The sequence below is a fragment of the Ursus americanus genome, chromosome 25 (assembly GCF_024610735.1).
Source record: "Ursus americanus isolate L20-20 chromosome 25, mUrsAme1.1.p, whole genome shotgun sequence".
NCBI classification, from domain to species: domain Eukaryota; kingdom Metazoa; phylum Chordata; class Mammalia; order Carnivora; family Ursidae; genus Ursus; species Ursus americanus.
The window spans coordinates 23642785-23663998 of NC_142151.1; the positions used below are offsets into that span (position 1 = coordinate 23642785).

The 21214-nt window shown below is 37.8% G+C and overlaps 1 protein-coding gene and 1 non-coding gene across 14 annotated transcripts in view; one reads left to right on the plus strand and one right to left on the minus strand.

The window, feature by feature from the left end:
• The window catches only part of SOX5 (SRY-box transcription factor 5), a 963841-nt gene that overhangs the window by 839570 nt on the left and 103057 nt on the right, over window positions 1-21214 (minus strand). The window lies entirely within an intron of this gene.
• Window positions 18552-18655, plus strand: LOC123801711 (U6 spliceosomal RNA). The gene has a single exon (XR_006782321.1). It is a non-coding gene; the product is annotated as a U6 spliceosomal RNA (small nuclear RNA).

Genomic DNA, 21214 nt, shown 5'->3' on the forward strand with positions numbered 1-21214 from the left:
CATAGGCTTTTACAGTTTCAATTACAAGATAATCAGTACAATAAGTGGCTGGTTACCAGATTAACACGGGAAACAAAGCAAGGAAACAGAGGGGAGAGAGTGAGGACTATCTACATTAAGAGACTACAGAGCCATACATGCTATTACTTCAAAATGATATCAAAATTAATGTACAGTGAAAATAGCAGTTAGATTTTGTCATGAGAGGAAGTAATATCAAAGGGCTGTGGTTTGGAATCTAGAGTTAACACTCCTTGACTGTGGCCCTCCTGACTACATATTCTTCAGGATGTTAATCTCTCCATACTTTGTGAATGAATACTCATTATTCATGAGTATTACAATTAATTTATAGAAAAAAAACATGATGTTCCTAAATCAACACCAACTAAGTTTTCTCAAGATAGAAACTTCATCGATCATTAACATGATTGATGGGGTGTTTTTCCACATGCTCTGACGCAGAGAATCTCAACTGGCATTAGATGCCCCTGGAAGCCCACCTAACCACAATCTTACCATCACAAACCCAAACCATCAAACCACATTCTACTCTTCCCATTCTTGATTGCTGAATAAAATTGTGAGGCTGAACAAACACCTTTCTGCATGTTTAATGAATTTTAGGGGATGCTAACTCTGTATTTCATCTGTTTTTTTTTTTTTCAACAATGGGAAACCACCATTCTTTAAAATGAGTTTGGTTGTGATAGGCAATTTTCCCAAAAACAGAAAAATTATTTAGGCCAATTTCTGGTTTAGTAAGCCTTTACTGGAATTAAGTTGTATAGTTTATCTCTTTCCTGGGCTGCTCCTCAGAAACTACTCACAAGCAGCAAGGACATGAGTCAGATAGACAGTATAAACCCCAGCCCTTCAGAGAAGAATAAACTCATGGAGCCTATTTTTCGTCAACATCACCAGTCTCAGTGATGGGCAAGGTAGAACTAGAATTCAGGTCTCCAAACTCCCACTCCAGAGCTCTTTCAACTTTCTCTCCACACCATTTAAAATCCAGACCCCATGGGAAGAATGACAGTTATACTACATTGATTAAGTCTTTTTATCCTTCACTGAGTAATACCACTATATGATGGTCAAGCAAAAAAACCCAAACAATGATAATTAAAGTCATTATTATATATAGGTATCAGACAATGTACTGTTTTATGTTAAATATTAGAACCTCCATTTATTGGTGAAAAGATGAGGTCTAAGAGGTTAAGAAAATTGCTCAAGATCACAGAAAAACAAGTTCCAGAGTCTGGTCTCAAAACCAAGCCTGTCTTAAAGAGAAAGCATATAAGTTGCTGTCATACAAAGTTTACATATATAATTTACTTTGCTTTTGGCTTGGACTTTCACAGCCCTGTCTTTGTTGAACACTCTAGACACCCTCCAACAGTGCAGAGAGATTGTATAGGGTAAGGCCAACCCCAGACGATTCAGTCTCCAATATTCCATGCAGTCTCATGCCTCCTTATCTTTGGGCATATTTCCTTTTTCTGTAAGCCCTCACCTTCCTCTATTGCCTTTATCTTTCATCGCTCATCTACTAAACTCTTACCCATGCCTCAAAATCCTGCTCAGTCATTACCTCTTCTGAAGTCCTGCCCTACTACCCAACACCTTCCAGGAGAATTAATTTTCCCTTCCTCTGCTATTTCTGAACATGGAAACCATATATTCAATTACTGAATGTAATGATTAGTTTACATGCCATTTCCCATAAGGAAAGCTCCTTGGGGACTGGCTTAATTCATCTCGGTATCCACAGTACTTACCAGCAATATACTCGAAATGGAGGTGTTGTTTTATAAATGTTCAACTGTTACTGAACTAAAGATATCTATAAGAATTCACTTATACCAATTGTCACATTCTTCTTGCATGACAAATTTCTGCTTATGCCTTTTCTATACAAGAAATAGTTCATGTCTTGTTCCCCTCACCACACTAAGAATTCTTTATACATAATAGGTGTGCCTGAAATGCTTGTAGAGTTGAATTGCTTTCAGAATTTTTAAGAAAGAGAGGGAGGGCAAATAACTAAGATCTTACAGATCGCTTTAAAGTTAGTTGAGGATAATAGTAAATTTTTCCCTTCTTGAGTCACCTTCAAAGCATTGGATTTTATCATTTAAAGGAGGTAGAAAAAGTACACTGTACTTAAAAACTTGATCACTGAGTCCATGGGCTAAAATGCCACTCTTCATGAGGATTAATTGAGTGCAATCTTTTATCTGTTTCTATTCAGCATATGTACTGTATATCTGCTATGCATCCGAGGACAGCTGCCATTCTATTTACAGCATTATCTAAAAATGGCAACATTAAATCTATCTTCCATCTCTTTGAGATCTTTTTCAACCACAGAATCATCTCAGATGTTCTGCTTTTAGAGCAAAATATATGAGGTGTGAATGTGTGTAACAGTAAAAGACTAACAGGCAGAAATCCACAATGGTGGAATTATCCACTGGGGGTTGATAAAACTTTCCTCCTTTTCCTATCTCAAGAAAAGCTAGGGGAAGGGAATTTGAGAACATCAGGGGGCAAATTAAAGAGGTAGCAAACCCTGCCCTTACACCCCTATCAGGAGTCTAAGAGCCTCAATATTGATTTTCCAGGGCTCTGTTGCTGACGGTAGCGATTCTGAACACAGACTGGAAAAGAAACAGCAGAGGTGTGTGCTGATAAGCCTCCCAAGCACTGGAGCACATTCCACATTTTTTTGAAAAAGAAAGTTAAAATTAATCTTTCAGCTATTATGGGGGGAGGGGAAAGCTGTGACCATGCTAACTATTTACCGCAACTCTCCATAGTATACATCTTAACACAAATCCTCTGTCAACTTCCCTGACAGCTATTATCGCAAGAGGCAAAAACCTGATTTTACACATGAACAAACAGCACTGACCATCCTGACCAATCTGAACAACGTGGGAAAATTTATGCTCCTTTTAATTGCTCTTCTACTCAAAATTTCAAATTTCAAAACAAACTCTTTTGCCTTTATCTCGCTTAAGGTCCATTTTCAAAATCAATGTGGCAACCAGAAAGACGGGACAAAGTAGCAGCCTTTTCATGGCGAGGATCAGCTACATTTCAGAAAAAAATTAAAACTTCATTTAAATCCTTCCTTTAAGAAGATGATTTGCTGGGACGCCTGGGTGGCACAGCAGTTAAGCGTCTGCCTTCAGCTCAGGGCGTGATCCCGGCGTTCTGGGATCGAGCCCCACATCAGGCTCCTCCGCTATGAGCCTGCTTCTTCCTCTCCCACTTCCCCTGCTTGTGTTCCCTCTCTCGCTGGCTGTCTCTATCTCTGTCAAATAAATAAATAAAATCTTAAAAAAAAAAAAAAAAAGAAGATGATTTGCTCATCATGGCACTGTTCTTGTAAGCAAGGAAGCCATCCTTCTAAAAGTACTTTGCAACTTGGAAGTAGTACAGTGAATTGGTTCATGGTAAAGCCAGACTGCCTGGGTTCAAATACCAATGCTACCATTTACTAGCTGTGTGACCGTGGGCAAGGTAAATAACGTGCAGTGCCTTATTTGTGTGGATTCAAGGAATAAACGAGTAAGCATGTGTAAAGTGGTTGGAATAGTACATTCCATGTAGAAAGAAATCAAAATATGTTACTTACTTTCATTCTTAGAATAGTCCCTGACGCTTAGTAAATGCTCAAAACTTAAAGGTATGGTAATGGATTTCGACATTTCTCAAATGGGGACTGGGGAAGAAGACAACCCACCCAAGGAGAGCTTTTGTAAAAGAAATTGCAATGATTTATTCACCACATGTTGCTTTCCCACCTAATTCTTTTCTTGGAACAAATCTGTACATGTCTGAACTTTACATGAGCACAAAGCCCTCCATTTCAAAATGTGAGTCTTTAATAAAAAAGGCATGTTTTGCGGATCATCCGATATGCTCTTTACAATGTCTAAAGCAGGTAAATATACAAATGTTTTTGTCAGACAACCTCTAAATTATTTTTAATTAAACAAACAAAAAAGCTAAACGACCATAAGAATGACATCCAACCCAACAGGTGACACATATATGTTCACAGTTTGACAAATGACAACTCAATAAAAGAGACAAGTGTCATACCCTACATCTGCCATTGGCATTTTCAATCATTTCACAAGTTAGGTCAAGTAAAGCTGGAATAACTAGTCATCAAATTTTCACTGATATGAAATTTGAAGTATTAGAAGAAAAATCAATGTTTCCCAAAAAGCCAAACCCAGTAACAGAGTTGTTGTTGTTTTTTTTTTTACCATGCATTTTACTCTAAAATTTACGTTATCATTATTCATCAAATCATTTTTGAAAATCTTGGAGGAGCAATTTAAGTACACACCAACAGTGTATTTGAAACACAAGCTAAAAGTTAAAGAATTGAAAGAGGAAAATACATGTTATACCTCTTTAAATAAAATCTAATGTATAATTTTTGCAAGATGCCAAAATCATCAAATCATTCATGTTATTAATCTTGGGTGTTTGCTGACTGGCAAGGCTTCCAGGGAGTCTGTCCCTAAAGGACTTTAAAGCTTTCAAAATACAGTTATGAAAAGTGGTAAATCCACACTTTTATTACCACTAAGACAAGAAGGTATGCTTTCAAAAACTACTATGAAAATTTAACCACAACAAAATACTTCAGGAAATTCTAATTCTATGTGTATGATATTTATGAATATGTGTACTTAATACATAAAATTTATTAAACCTTAGAGTATCAATAAAATTAAAATAAATATGCCCTTTATGAGGTAAAACAGAAAAAAAAACACCACCACATACACATTTAAACAGTTATAGTCTTTTGCTGAGAAAAATAATTTTGCTTCATTACAAAGATCCCAGTCTTACAAGTTAAGAGATCATTTTCTGAGATTAGCAACTACATTTTCTTTTGGATTATAGAGGTCTATCTTACATATAACTTATTTTCAAGGACCATTCACAAAATAAAACTTTGTAAATTTTATCTGCTTTGTCATCCACCAGCAGTAACTTTATTATTTATGTCAAGATAGACAAACATGGTGGCGTCTTGGTTCTGCCACCAATCACCTTATTTCCCAGTTCTGAGCCTCAGATCTAGTAATATTTGAAATATGTGTCAAAATGGATTATGTCAGTGTCTTGTTTCTTGAAAATGTTATAATTAAGTTACCTTTTCCGTATGGGAATTTAACCGAAATTCAGCTTTATTGCAGAAAAGATGGTTGAAATGTATTCCCCAATCCCATAGAAAAGCAAATACAAAGCAGAAAGTTGCCTTAGTATTTCTTTAAGAAAAAGGTCATACTCCTTGGTCTACTCTAGCCAAAAAGTGTACATCTATCCGCCTCTATCTGTTTATATCTCAGATGATAAAACAGAGGCTCTGAGAGTTTAGGCAATATACCCAAGATTATAAAGCTAGCAAGTGGTAAAGCTGGGGTTCAAACTCAGACCTTTCTGACTATGCAGTTTGTATGCTTCTCAGGAAAAAGTTCATTGAGAACATGATAACTGAGAGGCCACTCTACTGCTAAATCTATTAGTCTACTGATGCTTAAGTCTCCATCACTTTCCACATTTCTTATGCAAGTTCTATCCATTGCTTGGTACCCAAGAAGGTAACTGACATCTTTAACAGGGAAGTTAAATTCAAGTATTCCACACAAGCTGCTTGAGAGACAGGAATTAAGGTAAATGACTTGGTACTTGATAATGCATTTTATGATGAAAATGGTACCTCTTGAAAATTAGCCAGAGAGGTATGTGGACTTGGGTGACAGTGCCCAAGCAGAGAAAGGAAACAAAACAATGTATTTTATAGTGCTTTTCTAACAGACTTCAAGATCTTCTCTCTGATTATCAGGGGAAAATTATTCCACTCTTTCCACTTGGCTTAGGGTTTCCTAGAAGTCTCGTGATGATGTTACCTCACCTCAGACATCTCAAAGATTGGCAGACTGAGGACACTGCACGAGCAAGCATGCTTAGTGTGACATTTTACTACTTGTATTCTAAATGTCTTCACTGTATTTTATTGTAATTTTCAGCACAGACTGGAACCCACAGACCTGGATCTGAATTTTGGTTCTGCGACTTACTAACGCTATGAATTCGGTCAAAATAATAAATCTCTCGCTTTAAGGTTCTGGTCCATTAAAGATGAATACTGCTAGGAAGCTCAGGAAAATGCTGTGAAGAGTCAAATTACATATATAAGTACTGGGCACAGTGCCTATCACATGAGAAGCTCCCAATAAAAGTTAGCTGTTATTATTATCATTATTATTATTATTATTAAAAAGCAATAGGATATGAGAAGTTGCATTTTTTTATAAAACCCTGATAGAATACTGTTCCTACTAGTAATTAGGTAGTGGGAAAAAAAAAATTGCACCCTAACAAGTTGCATACAAAATTTAGGATATGTATAATGTTTTCTCAAAGGGAGAAAATACACAGACATACCATCTGATCCAATTACTATTAAAAAAAGAACCAAAAAAATTATATGCCTAAATAAAAGCTTGGAAGGTCTAGATGCATTTAACAGTGGTTATTTGTGAATAAAATTTAATTTGCTTCTTTTTTTGCTCACCAGTGTTTTTCTAAATCTACAATGATTATGTATTTTGTAATAAAATAAACATTTCATTTTTAATTTTCTTAAAATAAGAACTATATTCATACTGCAAAAATTAAAATAAAATTTGAAATGCCTATTTGAAGACAGAACGTCAGGTAGTAAAATATGAGAAGTTAATGCCCTTATATGATCTGTGTTCAACTGTCTAATTAAAGGAAGCCTGAAAATCAAGGTGATTATTCCCAGATGGTTAAAATGGTGACAAATAGGCCTTTGTCTTAAGCAAAACAAATGACAGAACATACTAACACTAAATATTTTGAAAGTCCAGGGAAAATCTATAATATGTTTTAATATTCAAGATTCATTAGTTTTTAATGATTTTTCCATGGGTAAAAATTTACAAACTTATCTTTTAGCACCAAAAAATACACAATTTGGTTTGCAGTACACACTCATGTATGGCTTATTATCTACTCAGAGAAGTATGCCACAGTGAAATGGGATGTTTCTACAAAAGTGAGTTGGAAAAATTACTAAAATTCTTCTCAGTTGGATCGAAGAAAAAGTACTATTAAACATGCTTTTTGAAGCAATCAACAAGTAATATTCTTTTTGAAGGCAATTATGGGAGTAACTCGGTAAGAGCAGCCATTTGGCTAAAGATGAACGGTTTTGTCTTGATTTGGTCACCACAGAATGCTAAGGATAGACATCCATTTAAATGCTGTGATGCTGTAATCAATATTGAATTCTTTGATGTTTTATATGCAAGGATAGTCATGCAGGGAAAACTGAGGGGGGGAGGGGAATCACAGAAGTGGGAACTGAAGTTCATGTTGCAGTTCTAGGCTTGAAAATGTAGCAGTGCTCCTCACCATCTTCCTGAAACTCAGTGACTTCTCAATAGTTCTGCCCACATTAGACCATCTTTGTGAATTATGCAAATCAAGCTGTATGCCTTGTTCTCTCTATATGCTTCCCCCAAAGTTTACTTCCCTCATTATAAATCTCTGTTGTTTTCTATCTAAAACTCAACTTATACTTCAAATACTAGCTTCTTGCTCTGTAAATGTGAACAAGGGCATGGTTTATCACGTCCAATGTCACTGACAATACGGGATTATTCAGAGATACCAGTTAGAATACAAGATTGAGGCCTAAACAGAGCTTAGAGCAACATTTAATCTTTCTTGATTCTTGGCAACATAAATTAAAATTAGATTAACAGCAATGAGAATGGTAGGAACAGAATAGATACAAAAATATAATAAAAGGAAATGTTCAATTTATGATCGCTATGTATCATGGAATCTGGGATATACAGTGAGGGATCAGAACTCTAGCAGGGCTTTTGGTACAGATGAGCATAGATGTTCATAGATGCCATGAGAATGTATGGAACTGACCTGAAAAGAGCAAGTACAATGGAAAGAGAGCCAGGCATGAGCTATGGAGAAAAGAGACATTAAGGAGAGGTCAGCAATAAAGCAGCCAATAGTAGTGACTCAGAAAGAGTGCTCAGATGGTCAGAACAGAACAGGGAAAGAACAGTGTTTCAGTAGCTGAGAGAGGGAAAAGTTCCCAGAGAGATATGAAGTCAGGTAGCACTGCAAAGAGCTCAGAATCTGCATATTAGGAGATCACCAGTGTCCTTTAACAAAGTAGCAGAAATGACATGGTGTGAGTAGAATAGTTATCATGGTGGTAGGGAAGGGTAGTGGAGAAACTGGGGAGAGCATTACAGAGAACAGATTGCCTTCAAGGTGCTAGGATATATATAGTAAGATAGTCACAAGCCATTGTTTGAATTTTTTGAGCTTTGTAAGTGTCATGGTTTGGCTCCTCTGCCTGAGAGAGAAGCTTTCCTCTGTGTCCCAACAAACTCTCTGTTGAAATCTCAAAAGCTGAGCTGTTACTAGCACTACTTTCTGTACTTTTTTGGGCAGTTACCAGAAAGACCCCTCTCTTCTCTGCACTGTCCCTCAACCGATTAACGGAGATGTGATATTACTTGCATATGTTCCCACCCGCTCTCTTATGGTGAAAGAACACCCTTCCTTTTGGAGAATACATTCCAAGTTAATTTGACTGGAGCCAGCCACTTCCACTCCCAATCAGGAAGGCATTTAACTAAGGGTGGCTCAATAGAAGCATGCCATCTCCCTCGCCACAGTGAGTGATTCAGCAAGGGCACAGAATTTTAAGTGGGCCAGTCATAAGAAACTTCCTGAGCCTTAAAAAAAAAAAAAAAAAGTATGCACTCTTTTCTCTGGAAATACTAGTTAAAAGAGTGTCATAGCCTAGAGCTGCTTCTGTAAGAAGAAAGCTCCCTGTGCATGAAGCTAATACGGAGATGAGCAGAGCAGAGTAATGGGAAGAGGAAGGTGTACTTTGTCCTGATGATATTAGTTGTGCCTGAAGTAACTGTCATTTCCTAACTTCCTCCTGTATGAGCCAATAAATCTCCTCTTCGGATAAGTTATTTCAAATTGGGTCTTTATCATTTGCAATAAAAGATTCCTAATACCATTCACATCTCACTAATCATTATGTTTCTGAATATTACAGGAATCTCTACTAAGGAAATCTCTCTATTCCACAAGATTATACATTTCTTGAGGGCAGGAAAGACATCAATCTACCATAATGCCTTACACATGGTACCTGTTCAATAAATATTTACCAAAACAAACAAGGAAGAGCAGTTCCTTTACAGCATGCCATCGAGAGCTCAAATTAAACAACTTGGCAATTGTATGAGAAGATCACAATGACTAATATACAGTTATCTGGTTTGCTGCTCTAGTTCACCCCCAACTATCTAATGAGACTGTCTTAAGCATGGTCAGTCCTGTGCTAGTCCTAGCTCAATTCCCTCATCTTGTTCACTCAAGTGAAAGTGAAACATTCATATTATAAACTATATTTACAAACCTAGAAATTATCTATCTATGCAATTGCTGATTTTTTTTTGAGAAGACTAAAATTGCATTCAGAATAAGAATAAAGGAAAATTCATTGCTAGACATAGCCCTTGGAATCAGGAAATACATATGCTAGCACGATGCCTTGCACATACTACTAGTTCAATAAATGTCTACGAAGTAAGGAAATAACCTGATTGGGGACAATTTAAAATTTTAGTCAGTAAAAACCTGAGTCAAATTTAGACTGCTGACTAAATGAAGAAGAAGAGAAAGGGAAGAAGTAAAAGATGAAAAAAAAAAAAAAAAAGTCTTCCTTGGCTTGGACAGCCATATTCTGCTCCCGGCCAACATCCCAATGCTGGCTCTTTCTTGCAGCATGTGTTGTGTGAATCCCTAGAGATTCACCTCGCTGTGGTTCTTGAGCACTGGCAATGCCATAAATGGAGACTGTAGGACCCTCGTCGACTCCTAGACCAGAGCATCAAACTCTAGTCTTTCTGCCAAGGCTGTCTTCCTCTTGACAGGAAATTCTTCAGTGTGGGGGTGGGAGTGAGGAGAGAGGCAGTGGCCAGAGCCATCATACTTGGCTCCCTTCTAGGAATCACATATGACCTCCAGGAAACCACAGCTCTTCCCTACTAGTTGTGGAAATGGGGCTTATTCCCATTGCATTCCTGTCTCTTTGTCCTGGCCTCTTACCTTCTCACTTCGCACACTCATGTCAGGTACCAGAACCTATGCCCCACCCCGCATAGGCAGGGCTACACCCCAAGCTCCCTGAGTGGTTCCCTCACATCTTGTCCACGTTCACTTTGGGGGAATAGGAGGGAAGAAAATGAGAGAACGAGAGCAACACCTCAGTAGTCTTAATTTTCTCTGCTGGGATTCTCACTACCAAATTCTTCATCAGTCTTATCATAGTTTTCCTTCCTCCTCCCCTCACACATCCTCTCCAGGTGAGTGAGGGGCAAACTGTAAAATAAACAAACAACAAATGAGATTTCTCAAGCTCTTAGCGAATCCTGAATCAATGGTTTGACCCACATTATTCTTGGTCCTTTGGAGCCCTCCTGCAGCTCTGATACAACTTGGTAAGTCAAATGTTAACATCCTATCATATAAGGGAAATTACTGCATGTCCTGTTTTTAAAACAAACAAACAAACGACCAAACATGACTTTGCTATGATTTGGGCCACATCCCACAGAGTTCATGTATCCACCCTTTATCAAATCATCAGTTGAGGTTGCAAGTCGGGCAAGAATTCATATTGTAGGAAATTCCCATTTACTTTTATCTACTGGTAGGGCTAAGATGAGAACCCAGGATTTATTTCCCAATCCAGAGTCCCTCTCCTGACACTTTGATAGAAGGAACAATAATTTCTTAATATAACCCTGGAAGCAGAGAAATCATCAGAAATGAAAAAAAAAAAAAAAGTCCCTCCTTCTGTCCTTCCATATAAAACAAATAATCCTCTACATCATCCTACACTGCATGTGCGATAAGGGGCTCCATCCTCTCTCATATCATATTTGGTATTCATGCAATCCTTCTCCTCCTACAGTCCACCTAATCTTATGAAACATAATTCTTTTCTCTCTTCCTCCTCCCTACACAAACTAAATTCCTGATTCTCCTGAAGTATGTGCAAACTATTACACTAACCTTCTTTTCAAGCAAGAATCATACTTCAACCTAAAACAGCAATTGGACAAGTGTGTTTACTATCCTATATTATGAGCTTGGTTTTAGCACCTTTTATGACAAAAGTGTTGATTTTTTTCCCCTTTACAAAGTGGCTGTGGCACTCTGTGGCGGCATGCTACAGGCACAAGTTCATGGTAAGTTCAGAGGAAAGGAATGTTCAAAGAAAACCGAACCCAAAGCATTGTGGGTAGTGATATGGAAAGTTGACAAAACAATGATAAACAATGGGGGGAAAAAGAAATAATTAAGTGTTCTAAAGCACTGTATCAGCATTTTATGCATTGTTAACTTTTTTTAGGAAACCGTTTTATTGTGTGTGGTTTCATGGAGAGATACTAACCCAGTCTGTTGAAACACCCCTCTGCATGTATAATGATTATAAAACTTTTTTTTTTTAATAAAAAAGAAAATGGGCAAATATGTCTGCCTGAGATAAGGCTTTCTGAACAAAAATATAATACATGGAAATCCTTTCGTGAAGTGCTTTGTGGATTTAAGGAGGTAGGAAACTTAAAACAGTAGAGTTACAGTAAACACGTAAGTCTAAACAAGGTGTGAAAAATTGCACTATATGTTGCAACAGGCAAAGCAAGAAGTAAAAGTAACAGAAAAAGGGAAATACTTCATAGATACAAAGGTATTTCTGAAAAACAATCTGAACTGCTGAGATCTGTCAAAGAGACACACTTTGAATATTGTTAGAATGCAATCCTCCATCAATCATAGTTCAGTCTATATTTACTGTCTTGTTAGGTCCCTTTCAATGTAGATTATGTCTTTTTCTTCCCACTCATTTTTTAGTTTCTGGAATGATTTTAGGCACCAGGGATTTGTGAGTGGACAGAACACACAAAACACCCTTAACCCATGAACATTATATTCTAGTTAGCAGAGAATACAATAAACACAATAATTAAACACATGGCATATTAGAAGACGGTGGACATAAGGAGAAAAATACAACAAAGAAGACAGATGTATTGTCAGAGGGTGAGGGCGGGGGAGAGGAGGGTCTGCTGTTTTAGAATTTAAAAGTCATAAGAGGGATGCCTGGGTGGCTCAGTCAGTTAAGTGTCTGTCTGCCTTCGGCTCAGGTCATGATCCCGGGGTCCTGGGATTGAGTCCCACGTTGGGCTCCCTGATCAGCAGGGAGTTCACTTCTCCCTGTCCCTCTACCCCTCCCTGCTACTCGTGCTCTCTTTCTCTCACTCTCTCTCTCTCAAATAAATAAATAAAATATTGTAAAAAATAAAAGTCATAAGAGGAGAAATTAATGAGAAGGTCACAACTGATCGTAAGAAATTAAGTGTTCACTTAACCGAGGAGTGAGTGTGTAAGCAAACAGCAAATTCAAAGGTCCTGAGGTGGGAGTTGTCCCAGTAGGTTAGACAAATATGAAGAAAGCAAGTGTGGATGGTGGGGAGGAAGCAAGGGGTGAGATGGTTCATAATGAGTTCAGGCGGTAACTAGGGAAGGGGAAAGGTCAGGGCACCATAGTTATTATAAGGACATTAGCTTTTATTCTGAGGGAGATGGGAAGCCATGGGAGTATTCTACAAAATGACATGATCTAAGGTATCATATACTAACCACTTCTTTTCAGAAGTACTTAAAAGGTACAAGTTTTTTAAACTTTTTAATTTTGTAGTATGTTTTTTAAAACCTCTTTTAGGTCTCAAAACCTAGAATGATTAGATGGGACCAGGAAGTAAAGATAGTAATAAGAATACTGTAACGTGGTTACTATGATATCACTTTCTTTCAATGAACACCTACGATGCTACATGAATTCAGTAATTTTCATCATACCCTACTAAAAATCATTGATCGAATCCACGGTACCTGCCAATAATTGTAATCTGCCCCAGTATACCAGACCAGTTTGACTCTGTAATATCTTATACAGTAAAGAAGTAAACTTCTCTACATAAACCAGGTTCCTACAAAGAAAGAAGGGACATACATTGTTGATATCACTCAAGTGTCTGTTCATTTTGTTCAGCACATGTCAGATGCTAGAACAAGAATGAGTTGTCATAGTTTTAGAGATGTTTGATAAAGAAGTACTGAGACTGGTGAGCTGGAAGAAGGATAATATCTTCAACAGGCCAAGCTGCACAATAATCAGTATCGACTCAAATCAGAAGTTATTGTGCATTATCAATAAACAGGTTGAGACTTGAGTTTCCTTTGTAGGAAAAACTGTTTTGAAAGAACAAGGAAAAGCAGCTTTTTCTTTTTTTTTTTTATTTTTAAGATTTTTTATTTATTTATTCGACAGGATAGAGACAGCCAGCTAGAGAGGGAACACAAGCAGGGGGAGTGGGAGAGGAAGAAGCAGGCTCATAGCGGAGGAGCCTGATGTGGGGCTCGATCCCATAACGCCGGGATCACGCCCTGAGCCGAAGGCAGACGCTTAACCGCTGTGCCACCCAGGCGCCCCGAAAAGCAGCTTTTTCAACACCCATTCTAATATAGTGCTACATACAATAGCTGAAAAAATGTACTGCTTTCTTGTCAACTATGAACAAAGGACTTGGTCAGTAAATCCTTAGATTATTATTGCATATAATGCTAATGTTCGGAAGTTTGAGAAGCTTCCAAAAACCTGCAGTCTTTAAACTAGTGTTTAACAAGGAGGTTGATGTGGGGGAGGTGGGAGGAACTGAGCTAGTTCTGGATAGGAGGTTGTTGATATTTCAAGGTTCTCTAAGCCCATTTTGTATTTCAATGCTACATCCTTCTTGAAATGCCTACAGGATACAAGAAGTAACTATTCTCTTTCAAATGGAGGAATAGGGGTCTGTGAAATCTAATCGTTAGGGTCTTAGCCAGATTAGTTAAAGAAGCATTTCAAAGTCTTGATAGAAGGCACTTATTCCTATTAAGCATTCAACTATATGCCAGGGCACTCGTGTGTGTGTGTGTGTGTGTGTGTGTGTGTGTGTGTGTGTGTGTTTGCATGTGTGTGTATTACTATCGCCACTCTACAGATGAAGAAACTGAAGGACATATTCAGGGTAGATATAAGAGCCTGGGCAAGAATGGGAGTACAACAATTCGAGGGTGAATGCAAATGGCACAGAAACAGAAAGTTAGCAATGGGACATGAAATTTATACAAATTTACCCACAGAAGATGCTGTGGCGTTCTATTCACCCGACAGCTGAAGGTCTTCCGTTCAGTTTGAAGCACTCACTACCCCAGCTGCTGGAGCACAGAATGCTAACAGATCACAGCTGAGCCCCTCTCTGGACACTGCCTCTGTTGAAGGCTAAACTCCTCCCCAGGGGCAGCAAATGTCTAATGACTGCTAAATAAGGAGGTACAAAGACCAGCCCCTACCTCAACTCAGGCCTCCTCCGAATGGCCAGCCTAGTTCTAGAAGTCTCCATAGAATTGGCTGCAGCCTCTGTTGCAACTGCATCTCAATTCGACCTCTCCATCTGCCCATCCTGCTTCCCTCACCCCTCATAGGTATTGTTCCCAAGAGCACACAACAATAAACTTCATAGATGCAAATGTCAGAGACTCAGAGTATGTTTCCAAAAGAAGCAAACCAAAGACAACACCACAGCAAAAATAAATACTAGATGATAAGGTTTCCCACCATCCGAAAGAATTGAGATTGAAACGTAGTAACTGATGGTACTGGGTACCTCTATAAGCTAATGGCAGTTTCTAATGCAATTCCCATTATACCTGGAAGCAAGTCGTAAGTACTCATACTGTTACAAAGTGTTTATATTTAAGTTAGTTAAAACGATAATGAATCATTGACTTAAATGAGGAATTGTCAATTAGTGAGTGATTTTACAGGGACTGTAAAGTGCTATATAGCTCATGTAAAGTATGGTCAAATCTGCATGGTATCAAATATGTCTGATCAACTGCATATTCCTTAACACGGTAAAACATTATGTTTGCTTGAGAAGCTTGTTAAATATTTTTTTAACTAGGTAACTGTGTATTAGTCCAACGTGACTAAACAGAAGTGGTAAAAAGAAAAATAAATTTTATAGCAACAGACTACTGAGTTTTATGTAGATCCAAAGAGAGACTCTAAAATGAATTATTAAAGAAATAGCTTTTGAACATTAAGACCAGGAAATAAGGATCATAAGGAGTCAGAATGGGTTAAAGTGGTAACACAAGGAACGTATCAGATACACCATATCTGGGTGTCAGTTAAGATACCTCATGATGATTTCGTTGAGGTCAAGACAGATATAAGCTGAAAAATAGTATAAATAGCTGAGGTTAAAAAAGTTGAGCAACTGCATCCAGAGAGAACTGCTACCTTAACTGACAGTTGGAAGGAAAAATTTTGGTGGCTCTAAGTTTTGCCTCTACCTCTCCTATCTTGTCCTGGTGATCTACAAAGGAAGGGGGGCACATAGGGAGGGCTTGGGGTTATAGGCTACAAGCAAGTGTTGATGGAAACAGGGCTGGCTTTATTTTCTAAGGGGAAAATTCACTATGACCGGCACAACATGCTATCTAAAGAAATATTATACAATCTTAATCAGAATGGTACAATACAATCCTATAAAGGCAATAGCAGGAAGTAACGAAGGTATCACAACACAAGGGCTTACAGATTATGGGGACCTCAAAGATAAGTGTTACTCAGGAGATGTAACTGGGCCTTTCGCAACCAACATTTAACAAATATATATTGAGCTCCTTACATGTGCCAGGAACTGCTTTATGCACTGCAGATACAGCTATGAACAAGAGATACAAGACCCTGTTACGTTCTAATGGCGGGAGAAGCAGAAAGATAATAAATAGGTAAAAAATTATTAAAGAAAGTTTGCTATAAAGAAAATAAAACATGACACTGTGATAGGGAGAAAATGAAGCCACCTTAGATTGAATTCAAGAAAAGTCCTCCCTGAAATGTGTCATTTGAGCTAAGATCTGAATAGCAAGGAAAAATAAGCTATTCGAAGGTATGAGGGAGGAACATTCCAGGCAGAGAGAATCAATGTTAAAAAACCTCCTGGAGACAAGCTTGGGAAAGACAGTCATGTGGCTAAAACATACTGAGTGAGAGATATAAAGGTGAAGAGTTTGAGATCAGAGACATAAACAAGAGTTAGATCGTGTAAAGTTTTATGCATTGATACATGGAGGAGAGATATAACTGATTTGTTTGTAAAGATCACTCTGGCTGCTATTCAAAGAACCAAATACAATGCGGGCAGAGGTGGTTAGAATGGAAGTTCAGAGACCACGGAAGAAGCCATTGTTACAGTAGGAAAGAGATGATGGTAACAGGAAGCTCTATGAGGGTGAAATTTAACAAGGACAATTATAAAGCTTGTTTTTATACCCACAATGCCCCCCAAAAACAATAGCACAGTATAAGATAGGAGATTCATGAGTTACAGCAGCACTGATTTTAAAAGAACAGGGGAAAAAAAAATGGTGGGGGTATGTCAAAGGGACACAGAGGCCAACAGGCAAAAGCCTCCATTGGCCAAAACTGGAACAATTTGAGCAACAAAACAAATAATATACTATTGAATTATAATCCAAACTATCAAACAAATATCCATGAGTCCATACTTATATAAATACATGATTGAGTAGATAAATAAATGGGGGAAACTGACAAATCTCCCCTATAGAATTCCAAATAATTTATGTAAACACTCTGCCTTGAGGAGATGGAGTTTAACTCCTCACCTCTTGAGTGTGGGCTGCTCTTCCAAAGATTACAATATAGAAAGAGAATAAAGTAACCTCAAAATAGAGAAACCATGGCCAGGTGATGAAAAGTTAATGTCAGTGATAAGTCAAGTTGACAATATGTGCCCTTGATATAATAAGAATGGCACTTCACCTTTGTGATCTTCCTCCCCAAAACCCATAACCCCAGTCCAACCATTAAAAAAAAAAAAAAAACCCACAAATTGAGAGACATTCTACAAAATATCTGACTGTCAAGGTCATGGAAACAAGGAAAATCTGAGAAACTGTTACAATCCAGAAGAAAATAATGAGACATGACAACTAAATGTAATATGTATTCTGGATAAATTCCTAGAACAGAAAAAGGGCATTTCCCTAAAAACTAAGGAAATCCAAATAAAATATAGAGTTAAAAGCAAAGTACCCAATGTTGGCTACTTAGTTGTGCTGAACATACCATAGTAATATAAAATGTAAACCATAGTGGAGACTGGATGGAGAACATATGGAAGAACTCTGTATACTATCTTTCAACTTTATAATCTAAACCTATTACAAAGGCAACGGTTATTTTATTAAAAAAAAAAAAAAAAAGCACAGGGACCTTGCATTGTTTCCCATCAATATAAGTATGGCATCTAAAAACTGGAAGCCAAGGCTTCCTCCACTCAGTCTTGGTGAAACAAAGCCATAGTACTATGGGGAACATAGTAATGCCAGGTGCCCTGCTTGGAGAGGAATGCAAAGAAATTCTCTAGAAACAAGAGTAACCAGAAGGGACAGAGGACTTAAAGTCATGTCGCATGAGAAAAAACTAAAAGTAGCGGGTATGATTAACCTAGGAAACAAGAAAGGTACAATACCTATCTCAAAATACATGAGGGGTTATTATAAAGAGTGAGGATTGGGCCCTCTTTTATGTCTGAAACTGTAGCATTTGGTAAAAATGGAAGGAAGATTATGAGTGGGAAAATATCTATACAAGAAAAGGAAGAACATAATAAGCCTAGAAATGCCTGCTCTGGGAGGCAAACACATGCCTTTCCAATCCTGCGCATTCAGTCTTCTGCTGGAAATAGATTTGTCCAGAAGTTGTAGAGGAGATGGGTATTTGAACTCCAAAAGACTTTCTAGGTATTCAATACAAAAATTTAATGTCTTCTTGCTTCTGTACCAGCACTTAATAAATGATGAGAAAACCGGTAGTACACAAAACCAAGGTTACACTATAGTAATTTGTGTATTCTAGTCACTTTTAATTTTCTATTAACAAATTTATTCATTTTACCTTTAAAATGTATTTTAACTATGGGTAGGTAGACCTTCTCAACTCTGTTAGTGGAACAATGTTGAATAATATATCCCTATATCTCCAGCATAGACCTCACCCTTGAATTCAAGGTTCACCTGTCCAATTGTTTATTTGACCTCTCTACTAGAAAGTCTAATACACATCTCCAACTTAATGTGTCCAGTACAAAACTTCTGATTTCCCCCCTAAACCTCCCTCAGCTCATCAATAAATACCACCAATATATACCTAATTTCCTTCCTTTTATCCCATACATCCATTTCATTAGCATGTCCTTAAAAACCTGCATGTTGCACTCTCTTCAGCAGCACATATACTAAAATTGGAACAATACAGAGATTAGCATGGCCCCTGCGCAAATATGACACCCAAATTTGCCAAGTGTTCCATATTTTTTGTATGGCAACAGACGGTAGCTACTCTTGTAGTGAGCACAGCATAACATGTGAACTTGTTGAATCACTATGTTATACACCTGAAACTAATGTAATACTGTATGCCAACTATACTTCAATTTAATAGCCCTGTATGTTCATGTGTCCACTTCTCTCCATCTTAACTACCACCCCTCGTCCAAACTAGTCCTCCCTAGACTTGTGATCACTTCTAACTGGTCCCCCTGCTTCTCCATTTCCCCTTACAATTTATTCTCCACAAAGCAGCCAGAGATCATGCCCATCTGTGTGCATGTGTGTGCGTGTGTGCATGCACGCACACACACACACGCACAAACACACACACACACACACACACACACACACAGTCAAGCCCCTTCTTAACCTTCTTAAATAGTTAACCATGATGTTTAAAAAAATATTCTAACTCCTTACTCTGTGGTCTGGTTCTTGTCAATCTCTCTGAACTCTTCCTACCATTTTCCTCCTTGCCAATGCTCCAACCACATTAGCCTTTTCTCTTTCCTCACAACCTCAAATTCATTTCTCCCTTAGGGATATTGCACCAGCTGTTCTCTCCGCGTAATATGTTATCCCCGTGATCTTCAAATGTCTGGTTCCTTCTTGTTATTCTAAACTAGCCATTAAGGCACTCTTCACCCCACATCAGCCTATTTTATCTCTCTACATAGTACTTATCACTAGTTGACATTGTCTTGTTGCCTTTTTAAATTTGTGTTGCTTCTGTCTGCGAGTTGTCTGAGAACAGGAAGCTTGCATACCTTATTTACAGCTGTAGCCTCAGCACCCAAAACAGAGCTCTGAATATAATAAGTGGTCAGTAAATATTTGTTCAATGAATAATTTTAATAGTATGAGTGAAGATGACATCCTATGTCATATGACTTGAAATTTTCCTCAAGCGAGCTTTTCTAATATTTGAAAAAATAAAGCCAATCTTCTAAAGTATAATCAACAGTTAAGATTAACACGAGAAATATCAAATGATGCTTATCTACCAATTTTTTCTATGTTCCCCAAATTCACCTTTGCACATTCCACTCTCTATGTGTATGTTTGCACTGTTGTCTGACTGAAATAATTTTTCCTGGAATGTTCTCTGATGCCCAATATCATCTATGTAAATATTATAATCTGTGAAAATATCATCCTTTTTTTAAGACCCAATGCCAAATGCTACCTTCCCTCTGACACATTCTCTGGTTAACATCTATCCTGTGTGCACCCAAAATATTTTGCTCTTTAATGACAACACTTATCTCAGTGAGAGGGCTGGGTATGAACAGATAAGAGTTTCTCAAAGTTTGTTCCCTAGAACACTAGGACTTGAGACAATCTGAACAATTCACAAGCTTGGGAAACAACTGCAAAATATATATATATACCTACTTTGGGGGATTCACAACACAGTAAAATTAAAGGACCTGGACAAAGTCCCATAGTAAGTAATGTGTGGGATGCAACCTTCTGTAACTCGAATTTTGTTTTCCATTATTTGATTACAGAATCATCAATTGTCTTTAAAAATAAATAAATAAAAACAGATACCTAGTAACATCTCCCAGAAGATAGCCTGAGATATACCTGAGTAATGGTTAAGAGCATGGGTTTTGGAAGTTGCGAAGTTGAAGGACTTCAATTTTAACCTGGCCTCTAACAATTATTAAAGGAGTGACTACGAACAAGTAACTCATCTCTGGGCCTCCACCTTTCCATCTGAAATAGAGTTGAATAGGACTATCACATAGGATTAAGCATAAGGATTGAATAAGAGTGGCACGGTGCCTAGGACTTAGCAGCCACTCTCTAAATGGTAGCCACCATATGATTAATAATTTTTATCACTGCTGTAGCTCAGTGAGGTCAGGAATTTCTGGTGTTCGCTTGTGAATCTCCCACAAGATGAAACAGATACCATGCAAAGAGACTTATTCGTTTGCAAACTTTGGGCATGCTTTGGTCAGAGCTGCTGGCACAAGAATGATAGCACCAGGTCTGAAATGCTCAGGCCTCACACCATCCCTACTGCTTATATAGGACTTAATTCAAGATTTATGTTACCAGCCTTGTCTTCTGAGGCATTAGAGTTTACAACCCTTTAAAGGGAAGTCCTCAATTAATGTTCGTTGAATTGCTTGATCTCAATGGATTCTGACTTCCTTCAATTCTCATCCACCAGAAATTCCACTCCACCTCAAAACAACACCTGAAATCTTTAAGGTAGATCTTTCAAAAGAGTAATTCACTCAAGCAATGATTTATATATTTAAAACCTAAGTTAGGAAGAAGGTAAAATGTACAGTTAGAAAAAATTCTCAAATCTGTTATGCACTTCTCCCAATTGGTCAACAAGGTAAGTCCACAGTGCTGAAGAAATCCAGAGAATAAAGAGGTCCCTTGGGACCGGCTATTAGTGCCAATTCCCAGAAGGTAGGACGCATTCGTACATGGAGGGAACTACAACTGATGACCTCCAGAGGGCCATTTCACCCTTGAGTTTCTATTAAATCATTGGAATTTAAAATAGAGCACTAAAAAG